This window comes from Polistes fuscatus, unplaced genomic scaffold (genome assembly GCF_010416935.1).
Source record: "Polistes fuscatus isolate 324 unplaced genomic scaffold, CU_Pfus_HIC Scaffold3, whole genome shotgun sequence".
Lineage (NCBI taxonomy): Eukaryota > Metazoa > Arthropoda > Insecta > Hymenoptera > Vespidae > Polistes > Polistes fuscatus.
The window spans coordinates 10,535,674-10,552,692 of NW_025113107.1; the positions used below are offsets into that span (position 1 = coordinate 10,535,674).

Here is a 17,019-nt window from a genome sequence, read left to right on the forward strand (position 1 = left end):
TTCAATTTTTAATCACGTTAAATTTATCCCCTTCCCTATTTCATTTTCCGTACAACTCTAAATTTACGGCCTCTCCCCTCCCCCTCCCCCTTCACCCTCTTTCTCTTTCTCTCTCACGAAACAAATTTTTCGTTTTCTTCGTTTCGAAAAACAGCGAGAAAGATGAAGGTAAGGAGGAAGTGATTATCAAACGTTCAAAGTATCATCATCGTTATCGCGGCCTAAATTTTGTTGTTGATAATCTTTATCTTCTCGAGCGAGTATTTCATCACCGAACGATCTGTAAATTAGTATACGAGTTTGTAATTGATATTATGAGGAATAAACAAATTGTGTAATTAATTTGTCTGTACACGATCGTTTCTTCGATTGTCATTAAACTATTCTTGTCTTTTATCTTTTAATCGTAGAATTTTGTATTCGAAAAGATTGAATCGATTATATTTTATACGGATTAGTTTTCATCGTTCGAGTTTGACGAATAGATCAATAATATAATAATGAATTATTGTTCAAATAGATAAATAAATAAAAATCAATGATTTAAAAAGAACATCAGGAATATGCGATAACTCTCGATTTGTACGAAAAGTTAGTGCCGGTTTATAAATAAGAGGATGGATTGAAAAGTTTCGTGCTTATTCTTTTCTAAAAGTTTTTTTTTGGACACCGTGTCGAAAAATGAAAAGGTAACTTTGCACTCCGTGGAAAAGAAATTGTGAAAAAAGAAAAATAAATTGTTTCTATTTTAAACTCGAAACCTTTCAATCTATCAAAGTTGTATTGAAATTTTAAAATTGTTAGTTTAAAAATAGATAGGAACTTTCCAAACGAGCCAATACATTGGAAAAATCGATATTTTTAATTAAATAAAGAAAATAGAAGCTTTATACACTATCAATGTAGTTACATATATACATAGTTTTCCTTTGTCAACGAGATATAAATTCAGATGCGTGGAACGCATCGTACTCAAGTAGCAAAGAAGGGTTAATAAAAACGATATTCGCGATATCGATTTCCGATGTTCGACGAGTAATATCGGAAAGTTAAAAATTTTCATCGACGATAAGATTATTGTGTGTTCTTTCTTATTCCCTAATTAAACGTTCATTTTATTTCTTTAAACTCAATTAATTGTTGGAATTTTTCGCCGAAGAAATGATCGATTATTCGAACACAATCGAATAGAATCGATAAAAAATAACATTTACTCTTTATTCTCGTGGAAAATCTTAACGAAAATAATCGCTTCCCTTCCTTTCTTCTTTCCTTCCTTTCTATCCTCCTATTAATTTTCATGGAAAATTCTTAAGTGAAAACTTTCGTTTAATTTGAATTCCATGTTCGTTCATATTTATCGCTCGAATAAACATTTACACGGTTGAAATCATTCGTAGAATTTATTCTCAAACAATTTTCGATAAATTAATCAATTTTTAGATTGGTTTATCATTAAAAAATACGACGTTCAAATAGAAAGACTATTTATTAAAATGGAGACAACTTGTTGACGATAATATTAATCAATGTATATCGTTAATTAAATACATTTTGTATCTTTACTTTCTTTTTTGTTGATCCTTCCAAAATTAGATCGAGAAAAATGATCGATAGGAACAATTTATTGATACTAAATTTTACCAAGTGAGGTTAAATAATTAATTTTTTAATTTTCTCCAATAAAATTCTACATTTAAATGCTAGTACTTTTTGTTTTATTATTTAAAATAAATTATTTTACTTATTATATAAGCAAGCACCACGAATTGTCTAATGAGAAACCTAAAGTTATTTTCATCCCCCTAAACACTTTGCGTTTTAATTAATCAATTCACGCCATCCTGATCACAACCTGTTGCTTAAAAAAAAAAACGACGTAAACTTTTCTTTTTTTCTTTCCTTTTAATTACGATAATGAATTTTTGTTTAGAAATATCAAATATGAATGTACTAAGTTATTGTTTAATTTGTCATTTTAATTGACGACGTTAGTGTTGTTTAAAAACTAATAAAAATTCCAAATTTCTAAGACTAAATGAATACTTAACATTTTAATTAGTTAATTTACGCAATTTTCATTAAAACCTGTTGCTGAGGAAAAAAAACACGAATCTACTTGACCTGCAAAAAGAAATTTATCTTACTTTATTCATTTATGTCAATGAATTTTTTTATTACAAATATCAAATTCATATCTACTATGTTATTTATTAATAAGTCATTATAATCAACGACATTAGCGTCAATTAAAATGAAACTAAGAAGAATTCGAAATTATTTAATTGTAAGATTTATCTCTCTACTACTTTATATTATAATTTTAATGAAATAATTCATGGTCTAATGAATTTCGGAAATTTATGATAACTTAAGATTATTTTAGTATAAATAACGATAATACAAATTTATGAATATATTAATAAAATCGTTGAATTGAATTTGAAAATACCAACTTTTCGTATAGAAAGACGAGATTAGCACCGTTGGTTCGCACTGATCGAACTCATGTTCGTTCGAGAGATAAGAAAAAAGAAAAGAGAAAGAAAAAATAAAAAGTGAATCAAATTGTAAGAAAACGAAAATACGTTTGACGATATATATATAGGGTTTGGATAAAGCGCAAAAAAATATTCAACAAAAGTTCTACACGATAAAAAGTGTCGATGCCCGTCTACGCCTCGTTTCGATAAAACTCGAACTGCCTGTTACGACTTGTCACAGAAAAGAAGAAGAGAGAAGGATAAAAAGATACAGAGAGAAACAGTGACGGAGAATAGGACGTAAATAACTAACACACACGAAGACCTTAACGAACCCCTGCAATTAAAATTTCGTCTCGGTAACGAGCAACCGATATTAATTAAAAAAATAAAAAAAAAAAAAAAGCAACCTTTCGAGACGAACTTGCGCGTTATAATTTTGGATAAAGTTCAACAAACTATACTTTCCCCCTCCTCCTCCTCTACCCCCTCCTTATCCCCCCTACCCACATCCCTATTAAATTTTCCTACTCCTCGCGAATCCTTTAAGAGGAAAATTGTTGTTGAAAATTCTTTCTCGTAATTGAATAAATTACATTCGACTGTTTTTTTTTTTGTCAAAGTTTCCTGTGTACTATTATCGCGTATATGTTTGAAGTATTTCTAATAGAAAGAAAGAAAAACTATGATTTATGAGAAAACATAATATATATTTTTGATAATCTAATAATAAATTCGGATTGATATTTAAATAGAAAATATTTATAAAAGTAAAATGCATTAGTTAAATGTTTAATTGTTGACTCGTAAGGCGTAGAAAATGTCCTTCTTTAGAATTTAATCATATTATGTGAAAAATATTGTTTTCTATGATAAGAATACGTATTCACATTTAAACGTCTATTAATATATAGTATATATGCTACCGGAATAGTAGGAAATCCGGCAATGTTAGCAATACCCCAGCATTGTCCTCAATGCAAAGCATCTTTTGACAAAGTTGGAAACAGAAGAATTTTTACGGACTTTTCCTAAACATTGAACATAATACTTAGGCATTCTATAGAACACCAAATGCTACTTAAGCAATATTGAAAAGAATACATTATCAGGCAACAGGCACACAAAGCATACACTCCCTCCCACACACACAAACACACACACACACACAAAGCGAGCATAGAAGGGGTTTTTAAGACTGTGCGTGTCGCTATACTATGCGTTCCTCTATAAATTGAAATTTAGTCAATGCTGGTGTGTTATTATGTAGGGCCCACTGTACGTAATAGAAGGTTATATTGTATATAGACAGATATCCATAAAAATTACCATAAAAATCTGTATCTTTTGTTTCTTATCGTATCGGAAGATAAGCGGGTTTAGAATGAAATATTTTATATCTGCTTTTTTCCTCATTTGTCATTCTCAAGAATTTCTAGGAAATGTGAAGAATATGAATATATTTCCGACTTTGTCAAAAAACTCTTTGCATTGAGGACAATGCCGGGGTATTGCTAACAATGTCGGATTTCCTACTATTCCGGTAGCATATATATATATGATAAGTTCATAAAAAGTGTACAAATGATTTCCAACGATGCAACATCCTGTCAACACTATTCTGACGTATATTAATTTTATTAGAAATCTAACGATAAATACAACGCCGAAGAATGACTAACGTTTCCTCATATGATGATAATTCTATCGTACTATTATATTATACTGGATACCTAACGCCACAGATGTAACCGATCTTTTATACATATGCATATGAGCCGTTTATTTTGAAAGTGGCCTAACTCCATATAACCTTAAATTGAGATATTTAAAGGTTTGCGTTTCAATGCAATTAAAAATATACGTAAGAATAACAATGAGTTATGTTGCTTAAGTGTATCTAAAGGTGTTAAATTTACAGTTCCTATTAAAATAATGGCAATTATTAAGTGAATAATATGCGTTTTCTTACCAAGAATGGAGTAAGGCCACTTTCAAAATTAACAACCAGATTCGTTATAAAATTTGAAGGAATCGAAGTCCATTCAACATAATTTAAGATGCTTCAAATTGCGAAAAAACAATACTTATTTTATTTTACATATCTTTATAACACTTTAAAAACATAAATTATGCGATTCAAAATATTTTTTACAAACATAAATTACAAAACAATTTTCTACTCATCTACATTTTGTGTATGTGAAAGGGATTTAAAGAAATCATGATGTTCCGGTGGTATATATCGTAATAAGTCAATTATGTCCTTGAATTTTGCGGTTGTAATTTGTCTTATATTTTTATACAGAGGTGTCAATACAATATTTTCGAACTTTCTTGGTCTACCCCGACGTGGTATTAAATTCAGGACTTTCAAATTTTCGTTCTCATTCATTGATGTCTTATAGAAAATCTTATTCATTTTTGACAAAACGCATCCAACATATTTTTAACCAGTTTATTGGTTCTCCGTTAGAATTCTTTACCCTTTTAAAAATTGCGTCTTCTAATAATTTTGTTCATACAAAATCTTCTTGTCTCATTTCATGTACAATAAAGTTATTACCTTTCCGACACTTTTTGATAATATTGTAATACTTTCGGGGGACAAACAGTAAATTATTTTTTTTTAATGCCATTTCTACCACACCAAAATCTCTACTCCTAATAGTTAGGAGTTAGTCCTGGAGTTAGGCCACTTTCAAAATAAACGGTTCAGTGATTCAACTAACTCTGAAAACTTATGTGTCCAGAATTACCGTATTTACTCGGAATATAAAAAATCTTAAATGCTTTATTGATAGATAATTTGAAGCTGTACATGTTACCGTGGGTAACCGGAAAAAAATGAAAAATGGAGTTAGGCCAATTTCAAAATAAACGGCTCATATATACTTATATGGGAAAAAAAAAAAGAAAAAAAAATAAATAAATAATTTAAATATTATTTTTTCTTGAAAATAACCTGGTCAAAGTAAAAAAAATTAAACTTTATATTTTTATTTTTATTATTAAAAAAAATATATATATATTTAAACATTTCTTTACTATTAAATTTTCTTTTTCTATCATCACATTTGTAATTTATTTCATATTTTTCGTTACATTCGTTTTTAATTCATAATACTTGGTAATAAAGAAATGGAGATGAAGAAAACTATAAATACATACATACCTATATTTTCTTGAATAAAATATTACCAAACCAAGATTAGAAATTTCAAACTTCGGATATTTTTCTTATCATCTAATTTCCAACTATCTCGTTTAATCTTCACTTGTCAGATTAATTTCCTATTTTTTTTTATGCATCTCTAAATTATAAAAAGGTAGGGGGGAGAAGAATAAATAAAAAAAAAAAAAAAGAAACTAGAGCGTGTTGCAGGTCGAAAAAGGAGCGGAAAATTTTCGTAATCTCGCACGGTTCGCGAAAGAAATAATTTTCCCTGGAAAGAAACGAGGGCAGAGAGAAAGAAAAAGAGAAAGAGAAAAAGAGAGACAGACAGACAGACAGACAGAGACAGAGAGAGAGAAGTTCGCAAGATTTTTGCACGAACGTGTTTCTCTCTGCCGAGAGAGTCTACCGTCTAATGGCAACCCTCTTCTGTGTTTTTATCCCTCCCTAACAATTTCTCTCTTTCATGTCGCCATGTCGTTCACACAACAAGCAACTTTCTTCGAGCGTACCATAATCTTTTGTATATGTGTATGCACGTGAATATAAGTATATGTGTGTGTGTGTGTATTGTGTGTGTCGTAGTAATGAAAATTATGCTTCGTTGACGCGTGTCAAATTAATCAAAACATTCTACTTAATATTCATTTTTTTCATGCTTACTCTCGGGTCTTCGTTGAAGTTAGCAACATCCTTTTAATTAAATATAATTTTCCGTTTTTCTTTTTCTTTTTCGACGCAGAAAAAAATATTTCTTTCTTTCTTTTTTTTCCGGTTCTCTTTTCTATTAATTTTTATTATTTCATTCCACGAAACAATAGCAAGATGGGACAATGCTAAATTATAAAATAAAACGTTATTTTATTATCAACGAATAGAACGAAGTTAAAAGAAATTTTTTTTTACTCCGATATTTACATTTCTCTGAAACGATCTAACGAATTAACAATTTTAAAATAAAAAAAATTTGTCTTACCTTTTTACATTCACATATTTTTCTTTCTTTTTCTAAACAATATGAGACGAAGTTAGAATGATTCGAATGGGTATTCGGAAGAAATGTGACATAAAAAAAGGACATATTCTTAACGTACAAATAACTTGCCACGAACTTCAAGCCGATTGTTTACTTGGATTAAAAAACAATGGGAAAAAATTAAAAGCATAACAAAGAGAACTGAAAAAGTAAAAGTCGAAAGAAAGAAAGTAAGAAGATACCTTCTTCTTCTTCTCGTTATTAGCATACTGGTTCAGAAAAACATTCCGACCTTGAAAATCTACAGGTATTTTCTTCAAATTTCTTTCTCTTTATCTCTAACTGGTTTACAAAACATGATTCTCTTTCATCCGTTTTTATTTTGCCATTCTTATCGTATACTCTATCTTAGCTCGTTTTTCAACCCTAATCACTTAAAAAAATTTAATGAACCGTGCGTTGCGCCAACATTTACAACAAAGTATACTCTAATAAATTATCTTTACCGAAATGCGTATAATCTTTTAAATATATGAGCCAGAAAATAAGCCGAGATTATGGAATTCGTCCAAAAACTCTGTCCAACCCTTTGTCAGACCTAATCAAACTATTCATGCGTTATTCGCGTAAAAATATCTACGTAATATGCATAATGTATTATCAAAATCATCTCATCAAATCCAAAAAAATCTATTTTTTACAATTCAATTACTATAACCACTCATATATACCACGTGTATACATACAGGATGAGAAATTAATATTGAAACATTTAAATATCTCCGTAATATTTATGCATTTATAGAAAATTATTATTTTCTTTCTTTTTAAATAAAATTATATACTTTAACAAAATAACGATAACAAAAAAATTACTTCCATGTTAAAGCGAAGACTGTGCAACCCACCCATACACATATAGAACAATTAGTAATAATAGATTAGTACTTTCTTAAGAATTAGAAAATTCAAATAAATAATTTTCCTACTATATGCACGGGTAAATAATCTTTTTTTTTTCATCGAGAATGTCGACCTGCTGTATTGATTAACGGATCCAAAAAAAACCAATTGTTCTTTTTTGGTTTCTTCCGAAATTACAAAAAATTTGTGACCTCATCCTGGCAGCATACCATACTCTTCTTGGATCTAGTCTCAAAGTTATTCTAAGGAGTATCAATTAAGTGCTAACATATGCTTCGATGTCGACGCACTAAACACACGTCTTGCTCGACTAACTTTTCTAATCTATACATGAACTATACGTGAACTATATATTATACGCGAACTATGTTCTAGGTATAAACCTAAATTCCTATGTATTAAAAATAAAGAAAGAAAAAAAAAAGAAAAGAAAAAAAAAGAAAAGAAAAGATAATGTTGCTGCTATGCAATTGTACGCTTGTCCTCGTTTTATTTATGTATGTTTATGAGGACAGGTGTCCTTCTCTCGAGAAAGAAAATGAGTCTGAAGAAATAATCAAAATCACAAGGTGTACGACAACAACGCTGGTCAACTCAACTAATGATCCGTATAACACTGTTATAATCAATAAATAGGCTAAGGCCTGTTCGAAGATATTGTTCGACTTTTGCTCTCTTACAAGTCCTATCTACATGTATACATGTAACAAGTAAACTCGAAAATCGTTTAACTAATTAGATAACGTGTTGAGATACATTCGAATCAAATTTATCTAACATATATTTTATTTTATTACTTTTTTCTATAAATTATTAATGAATTTTGAATATAAAGAGATTGAGATTTGTAAGTCTTAACAAATTAATTTGTATATAACGAGGAAAATATTTAATGTGTAACGTAAGATCTTTCTTTTCTTTTACTTTAAAAAATAATAATTAAATAATGAATAAACGAAATTGGAATTGGGTAAGCTCTTCAAATATTATTTTGTATATAATAGGGGAAAGAAAAATTTAATATACGTCACAGATATTTTATAAAAAGCGTTATTCTTGTGATCTAGAAATCATTACAATTTCTTGAAATGGAATTCGACACTGGAGGACTAACAAAAGTTAGACCTAGTAGAGATTATCAATAGAAATTCGAGAACCTCCTATTGTGTATCCTTTCGTCGATATTTTATCGAGTTATGGCATCTCAAAGTTTATCAATAAACCGAATATAACAAAAGATTCTAAGATTCAAATCACGAAAATGAAAAAATAAACAGATTAAAATTTCAATATTATATGAACTAAATAACTATTATATAAAATAAACAAATAAATAAAAATGATTACAATTTCAACACAATATGAACTCAATAGAAATTGTACAAAATAAATAAATTAATGAATAAAAAAATAAATAAAAATGATTACAATTTCAACGCAATATGAACTCAATAGAAATTGTACAAAATAAATAAATTAATTAATAATAAAATAAATAAAAATGATTACAATTTCAACGCAATGAAAAAAAAAGTAAATAAAAATACTACAAAAAAAACTGAATAAAAATTGTACAAAATAAAAATTGATGCATTTCCAAAGTGTTCGTGTGTTAAATTATATAATTACTATATAATTATATATATTATTAACATTAACATAAATAGAAATGTGATAGTCGATCGAACAAAATATTGCCAAAGGCTTATTGTAGCCTATACGAATTGGCACGTGATAAACACGAATCCTTTTTACAAAGGTATTTCTAAAAAGCAATGAAGCGTTTTGCGAAAACACGTGCGCCAGGTCTCGTGTAACATTATCGTAGAAAGATCAGAGTGAAACTGACCGCTTCGGGGAACACGTGCACGTTTCAAAGCATATATATTCTATAGAATAATACAAATGTTATCGAGAGAATTTCTGGGTAGTCACATATGCAATGTTACGTTAGATTCTAATTTTCTCTTTCATATGTTATACCCATCCGTTTAAATTTTTAGTAATTAAAATTTTTCGATATTATTAGATCATCCAGAAAGTATTATTATTTTTTTTTTAGAAAGTTTTACATGCACAATATTTTTTGTTATGTTATTTACAATAATATATAATCAATTATCATCTATTATTTTTATACTTGATGCATAGGAAGATGGGGTTGAAATTTTGAGTCTTAAGGAAACAATTATTTCTATGTTAACCTCACAATTTTTTAACTCACCCCGTAATATTATTCAATAAAATAAAATAAAATGAAATAAATATTATTGTGCATATAAAATTGCTATGAAAAAAAAAAGCTTTTGGGACGACCCTTATTCTTCTTAAATCAATTCAATATGTTTTCGTTTTTTTACGATGCGTGATATACATATACACATATATATATATAAATAATTATAAATTTAGTTAAAAAATAAAATACACGAATACATATATACCCGGAAATACACGGTAACATTGAAAAATGATAAGTTAAGCAAATTGATTTTAGACAGTATAAAATTCATAACGATCACTCGATTCCACTTAAAAAGTTTTATCTATCGATGACCTAACTCTTTAATCCTAATCCAAATCCTATTTACTGTGAAAATCTAATAACACGAAAGTCGAATGCAAACATATCGTTGAAGATCTTTTACACGCAATAGAAAAAGTTCCAAACTAAAGGACGTGTTTTCAAAAAAAGAATAAAAAAAAAGACTCTTATCGATCAGAAATCTTAACGAAATATAGAACGATGAAAACTATTAGAAATTTAATATTTTTCCACGAACAATCTTTTCACCCATGCTTTATCAATGAATAATATATTACGAAGCAATGTTTATATGTTAAAGATAAGATTAAAAAAGAAGAAAAAGAAAATTAATTAATTTAATACAATAACCTAGTGTGTTTCAACACGTTAAATCTCCATCGAAGAAACGATCGCCAGATGTTAACCGGTTCCTCTACCTTTTACAATCCAATTCTCTTCAAGTCTCTCTCTCCCTTATATCTCAGAAGAAAGGGAGAGAGAAGGATAGAAAGATCGAAAAAGACGCTAAGCTTTTAGCGTCATCGGTCAAACTCCTTTTTAACGATGATTTGTCTTCACTTAAAAGTACACACTTCACTGTTGTTTTTTCTTAAATCGACGCGTATAATTACGTACATTTAAAAATGATGAATAATATCAAAAAATCAGATAATATATAAAATTTAAAAGATCGAATCGAAAGCATGCAATCAGAGAGTCGATCGTTATTCAAAACTAATATCAACAACAATGTACACGACGCGATGTCGCGGCAACGACTGACGCCGCCGGCTGACGAGATCACCAAGCTGGAGGGAGTCGAACATTACCGAAACAACCCGAAAGAATCCGAGTTGAACCCACGAGTCACAAGTATGAGCCGATCGACCGCGTTCACACCGTCGACCACTTTCCGTATATTACTCGTAACTTACACACCGGATTTTACTCATTTTCTTTATTCCCCTCTCCTTTTGTTTTGTTTATAGAAATTATTTTCTCACACGTAAGATTCTTCTCTTTTTTTTGTTGTCAATTATAATCAATTTTATACGAGAATTAAAGCAAACGATTATATTTATGAACGAATCATTGGAGTTTTTATAATTTAAATTTTGCGCCAATTTTTATTAATTGTCTTTTAATTATAGTTATGTGGTATATAATTTAAAAAAGATGAAATTGTGTGTGTGATTTTACTGATTTTTGCTTATATTATATTGTTATTATTACTCAATATTATCGAATTTAAATCATTTAATTAATTACGAAATAAAAGCAAACTCCCGATTTTAAACTGTGAAACGTAAAGCAACAGAAATTGGTCGAAATAAAAAGCATAATAATTTTTGTATTAACCTATTGAGTATTCTAGATCAGATACGTGATTAATATCCTACATTTCGTTTTTGATTATTAAAGCATAAGATCGTGTAACCTTTGAATGTTTTAACTATATACGGCACTGCTTTAACATCGATAATATCAATGTTCGTTATTACCGACACAATTGTCTCCTGCTCTATTGGTAAAGTCAAACTCCTGAGTAAACAATTTTTTAGGATTTTCCTTATCGCTCATTTTACAATATACAATAATACGTAACGTATCTAATCAATTTGACTCATTCATAAATCCGATGTGACGTAAACGTTTAGCAAAACGCCGCCTGGAAAATTCGAGAATTAAAATTTATTTCTAACGAATATACACATTTCGATAACCAATGCTTGCGTCAATGGTATTAAACAATACAGCATATGATATTAAATAACTCACTTATAGTTGATATTTACAGTCACGTAACGAAAAGTCTTTATATTTCTACTAATATATTTATTTCCATCTAAAATAACGTTATAACTAAAACAAAAGTAAATTGTAATTATAGGAAAATCATAAATCCAAAAAAGTATTTTGAATTTTACATAATGTTATTAATATAAAAGTTTCAATCTATGTTTTAATAAGTTTTTTTAAAACTCTTATTATTTTTATCCAACCCAAATGAAATTTTATATAATTGATCCGTATTATAGCTGATATTTCCGCAAATTTAATTTCATCTGAATCGTACAAAAATAGCGCGAATAATTGAACAATTATAAGCCCACTCAGATTAAAAAGCTTTTATATTAATAATAATAATGATATCGAATGTAATTTTGGACTATATCGCTAATTAAAAAACTGTAAGAAGGAAAACAAGAAACATAAACGATGTTTTCTTTGTCACAGAACGTGAGTCACCAATAAGTATCGTCTTATCTTTCGCATTTTATTTCATTTTCCATTTAGTCTGTCATACCCAGCGTATTTGTTTTTCCGGACTTCCCTCGAACACTTCTCGCGCAATATATTAACCGCATCTAATTTGCATTTTACAGTAAGTCGCATCGTTGCAACATACTTTGAAGAAAAATATAAAAAAAGAAAAAAATAGTGGAAAAAATTTCATCGACTTCGGATATTTGCATCCTCTTGTTAATCATCAAAGCGAAAGCGTTTCATACGAATAAAAAAAAAATACACAAGCAAGACAGAGAAAAAAGAAACCTGCTCTCATTTACGATCAATATGGAAATCGAAAATTAATTTAGCGAAGTATATTCTGTCTCGTCTGTGACAGAATACAGACCAGACGACAGTTTACCCTCGTGTTATTGCATACCCTTCCCAATAAAACGTTGAGTCGTCGAACTCGACCACCCTCATCCCTTCAGACTCGAGAGAACAAGAAGTCGTCTCGATGTACGAAGGGTGCCATGATCTTTTGGTCTATTCAAAGCTTTCAGACTAAAATATCTTCTCTCTCTCTATTTGTATACGAACCCTTCATTTATTATACACATCCAACTACATATACTATTTATCATTTGATTCTTATGAATTTACCATTTCATTTTCCCAATATGATTAATTTCTAAAACTTGTATTATATTTATAAACCGAGGAGAAACAGAATTCGTGCAATTTTGATATAAGGAAAGTTTTTCTATAGAAATAAAGGAAATGAGAAATTTTTAACGCAGAAGAACGATAGAGAGATATACAATTTTTATTATATAAAATATTTAAAGTAAAGAAGGAAAAGAAAATTCGTTGGATTAAAAAAATTGCTTGAAAATACGTTTAAATAAATCATCGAAAACTATTGTCGTAAACGATAATGCTAATCGATACTTGATCGCAAAAGAGAGAGAGGGAGAGAGAGAAAGCGACTGCACAAATGTTACCATCCTTATTATTTAGAATGACGTCTACGTTGAAATTTACGTATAAGTACATACATACATAAATGCATGTTGTACTTATAGATAAGCATTTAAATAGCTAACGAAGAGATTCCAGAACGTTAAAATCGATGACGTATGTGAGTTGTGACGTAATTCACCGATAGAATGGGCTACTTCTTACGTCATTACTCGTAACGTTGCACTTCCTAAAAGAAACCAACTAACTTAAGATAAAAGAATATAATGGTATGAGACCGTGCGCGATAACAAGTTTAGATAAATATGTATGTATATGTAATTGAACTTTTGTCACTGAAAATGATTCACCAAGTTTAAACGAATAAAAAATAAAGAATAATAAAAAGTAGTTCGTGTCCAACAAGAAATGTAAAGTAAAACTAGGTAACAAATAATAAACGTTAGATTGAGCACCACTGGGAAAGGTTTACAGTAAGACCGGTCATTTTTGAAACCGCAAAGTGCGCGTGCGTATAATTATGTCTTGGCTTACATTAATCGTAGTTAGGGTCCTTCTTTGCTTTCGCACGAATCCTCATGCGTATATATATATCACATATACATATATATACGATACACGTTTCTATATCTGGACCCTCTCTGTCTGTGATCCACCACGTCTCGGCTGGACTATGATAAAATTTTAGCCTTAGGCAACGTACTAGAGTTCGTTGACCTAATCGTGATCTTCTGTAGTATACTGCTTCGAACATTTTATATTATTCATCCGGTTATAACCCGTCTGCTAACACAAATCGGCTTTCTAACCTATTCTCTGCATATCTTCGAATAAATCTTGCCTTAATAAAACAACAACCAACTCCACCGCCACCTCCTCCTCCTCCTCCTCCTCCTTCTGCTTCTCGTCGAGTTCGTCGTTGGAACATATTTTGAAGAGATAGCACGACGAAAGAATTTGCGAGACAACTATTAATTTAAACGATAGCATTGCAAACGTAAAATCAACCGCAAGACGAACCCGTAGCCGTAGCCCATAGCCATAAAGTCAACGACCGAGGAAACCGAGACGAGAGAAGAAGAACTAGATTTGGAGGAACGTAAATTATTCTTACAAGGACGAGAATAGAAGGGAAAATGAAGATTAGATCCTTACTGTCAGCCTTACGTACGTGCCTTCTCCCCATTGCTTGGGAACATTTTCTCCACTTTCTCGTGAGAATAAACAAGTTATAAGCTCCTACGAAACGCACCTTTTTCTTTTTTTAAACAGTGATTCTCTTATTTTAGACCTCGTCTATTTGTCAAACGAAACCTATAACAAGCAAGGGTTCAATATGCTCGATCGAGATTCGAATATTTTTGTTAGGAAAAAGAAAATTTTCATATATTATAAACTTATTTAGAATAATTTTTATGAGAAATATTATTTACAATATTATTTTAAATAGACTGAAATAAAAATGGGCAAAGTTCCTGTTATCCCAATGTCGCTATAAGACTAGACAGGTTTTTTACCCTCTTTATTGTAATTCTTTTTTTCTTTGAAACAACAAAAAATCACATGATCTTGACCGAACAAGTTTTACTTTTAGATCCTACAAATTTAAATCGAATTGAAGATAATTTACAATGGCAATTAAGAGAAGCATGCGTTAATCGCCCGTTCACGAGTATCATGTTCCCTTACTATTCGTTCGACCTTGAGCTCGATTCGCCTAACTTTTTCCTACATTCATACGTTCCCTCCCCATTTCCGAAAGAGAATCTTATTGGATATACCTGCTAAAAGCGAAGGCGTCAAACCCACGGACTAAAACGATTTTATAGCGAATTTGTTGTCCAAGGCAAAGAAAAAAATAATCCTTCAGATAAGAACACTATTAGTAGCATGATTCTCTCTTCTATTTGCGTAGGTATCTTCTATGAGTCACTATGACCCACCATATTTAACAAGTATTAGGATTATTTACTCGTACATTTATTAACGATTTAATTAAATATTTCAAAGTCATCGCTCGTTAACGTACACGTCATTTTGCGAAACCTTTAAAAAGTGGCGCGAAAATGACCAATAAACACAAATTGCGGATCGATAATAAATTTTGTTATCTTTTTTGTTATTTATTTAAAGTCGAACTAAAGGATGCACTCGTCAAATGCAAAACAATCTAAAACCAATCTAATGTATAATTTCAAACATTACTAACGTCAAATGATAATTCATAATTTATTCACGTAACTCGATTCCACAAAATTGCTCTTGTCCTTTCTGTTCTCGACAAAGACAAATCGGAATAGCCTTGAGGTTCTACATGCTTTTCCACGCAAATACGTACGAGTCTTTGGAAGAAAAACAAGAAGATGTGAGATTATTACAGACAAGGTCGTATTCGTCGAAACAGTTAATCGGTTCAAACTGGTCAAATCGACAATCAGTAAGTTTCAGCTTAACTTGTTCGAATAAGGAAGAAAATATCGTTAAGTATTTCTAAGAAAAACATTAACGAAAATAATCGAATATCATAATGTATATTTTAAGTTCAGGCTCGACGTTAACAAATGGCCATTGGGCCGAATTATGCAGAAACCTATCAACTTTCACGGAATAACAAAAAATTATTTAAACAGAATAAGAACTCTACAATTTGTGACTCTTATTTTATCAAACCTATGGAAGAACTTTAATGTAAATTTATACAATTATTAAAAATATCAAATAATATAATGTCAATTATAGTGTTCGTTAATAGATAAGTCATTTTGAAAAATATTATAAATAATTTTCTAAAAACAACATACACACACAAGAATTAAAATTCCAGTGCACCAAACAAAATAAAACGTTCTTTAAACAAAACAAATAAATAAAAAAAAACAAAATCTTCAAATGAAATTTATTCAGTTATTAAAAGTTATTAATAGTTTTCTACATAACCTGGTCCAATTATGAGACGAAGGAGAAATATGAATCGTACGGTAAATGAAATTTCCGTTTTCTCTAATCAACTTTCCAGATTCCGTTACGAAACGGCATGAATTTGCCAATTCATCATTTAAAACATTCTAACAACGACTAGATATGGTGTCGCTATTTTCAATTTAAACGTTTCACGAAGTAGATATTACCGATATGCTCTAATAATCTCTTAGAAATATATCTATAGAAACGATTACGTTATTATTCTATCGAGAAAATGATCAATCATGGAAACTGATTGACATTGCCTCAACAACAAAACAATAACTTCCGAAAGGTTTATAATTTATCGATCCATCAATCTAAACTTAGGAAAAATACAAATTGATCGTTTTTATGTTAAATTTCAAACTTTAAGGTGTGTGCTAATTTAATTATTCACCATTCCAGGAATATGTTCGTAAAATTAGAGACAACAATTTTTTTTTTGGCGTAAAAGAAATATTAATTAATAAAGTTTGACCCTAAACTTACCGATAATTTATGTAATCCGACCAAATAACCGGTCCTTAACAAAACTTATATTTTTTATTATTGAATACAGATAAAATAATTAATCTGGTATTGGCTAAAAAAATTTTTAATAATTAATAAAACTATATATATATATAATTATTATTGACATAAATTACAATGAAGAAAAGCAATAATATTGAATAAAGAAATTTAATTTTAAGTTGTAAAACCAGTTATTTCAACGGTAATTGTACGTTTAGTATTAAGTTAATAATTGGATAATTAA

General features: G+C 29.5%; 1 protein-coding gene and 1 long non-coding RNA gene across 2 annotated transcripts in view; both read right to left on the reverse strand.

Annotated features, from left to right (window-relative positions):
- LOC122519969 lies at positions 1-11,942 on the reverse strand. The gene is made up of 2 exons (XR_006304413.1): positions 10,523-11,942; positions 1-280 (listed from the first exon to the last, which is right to left on the reverse strand). It is a non-coding gene; the product is annotated as an uncharacterized LOC122519969 (long non-coding RNA).
- The window catches only part of LOC122519961 (ral guanine nucleotide dissociation stimulator), a 37,610-nt gene that overhangs the window by 15,865 nt on the left and 4,726 nt on the right, over positions 1-17,019 (reverse strand). The gene's annotated exons all lie outside the window — the stretch shown is intronic.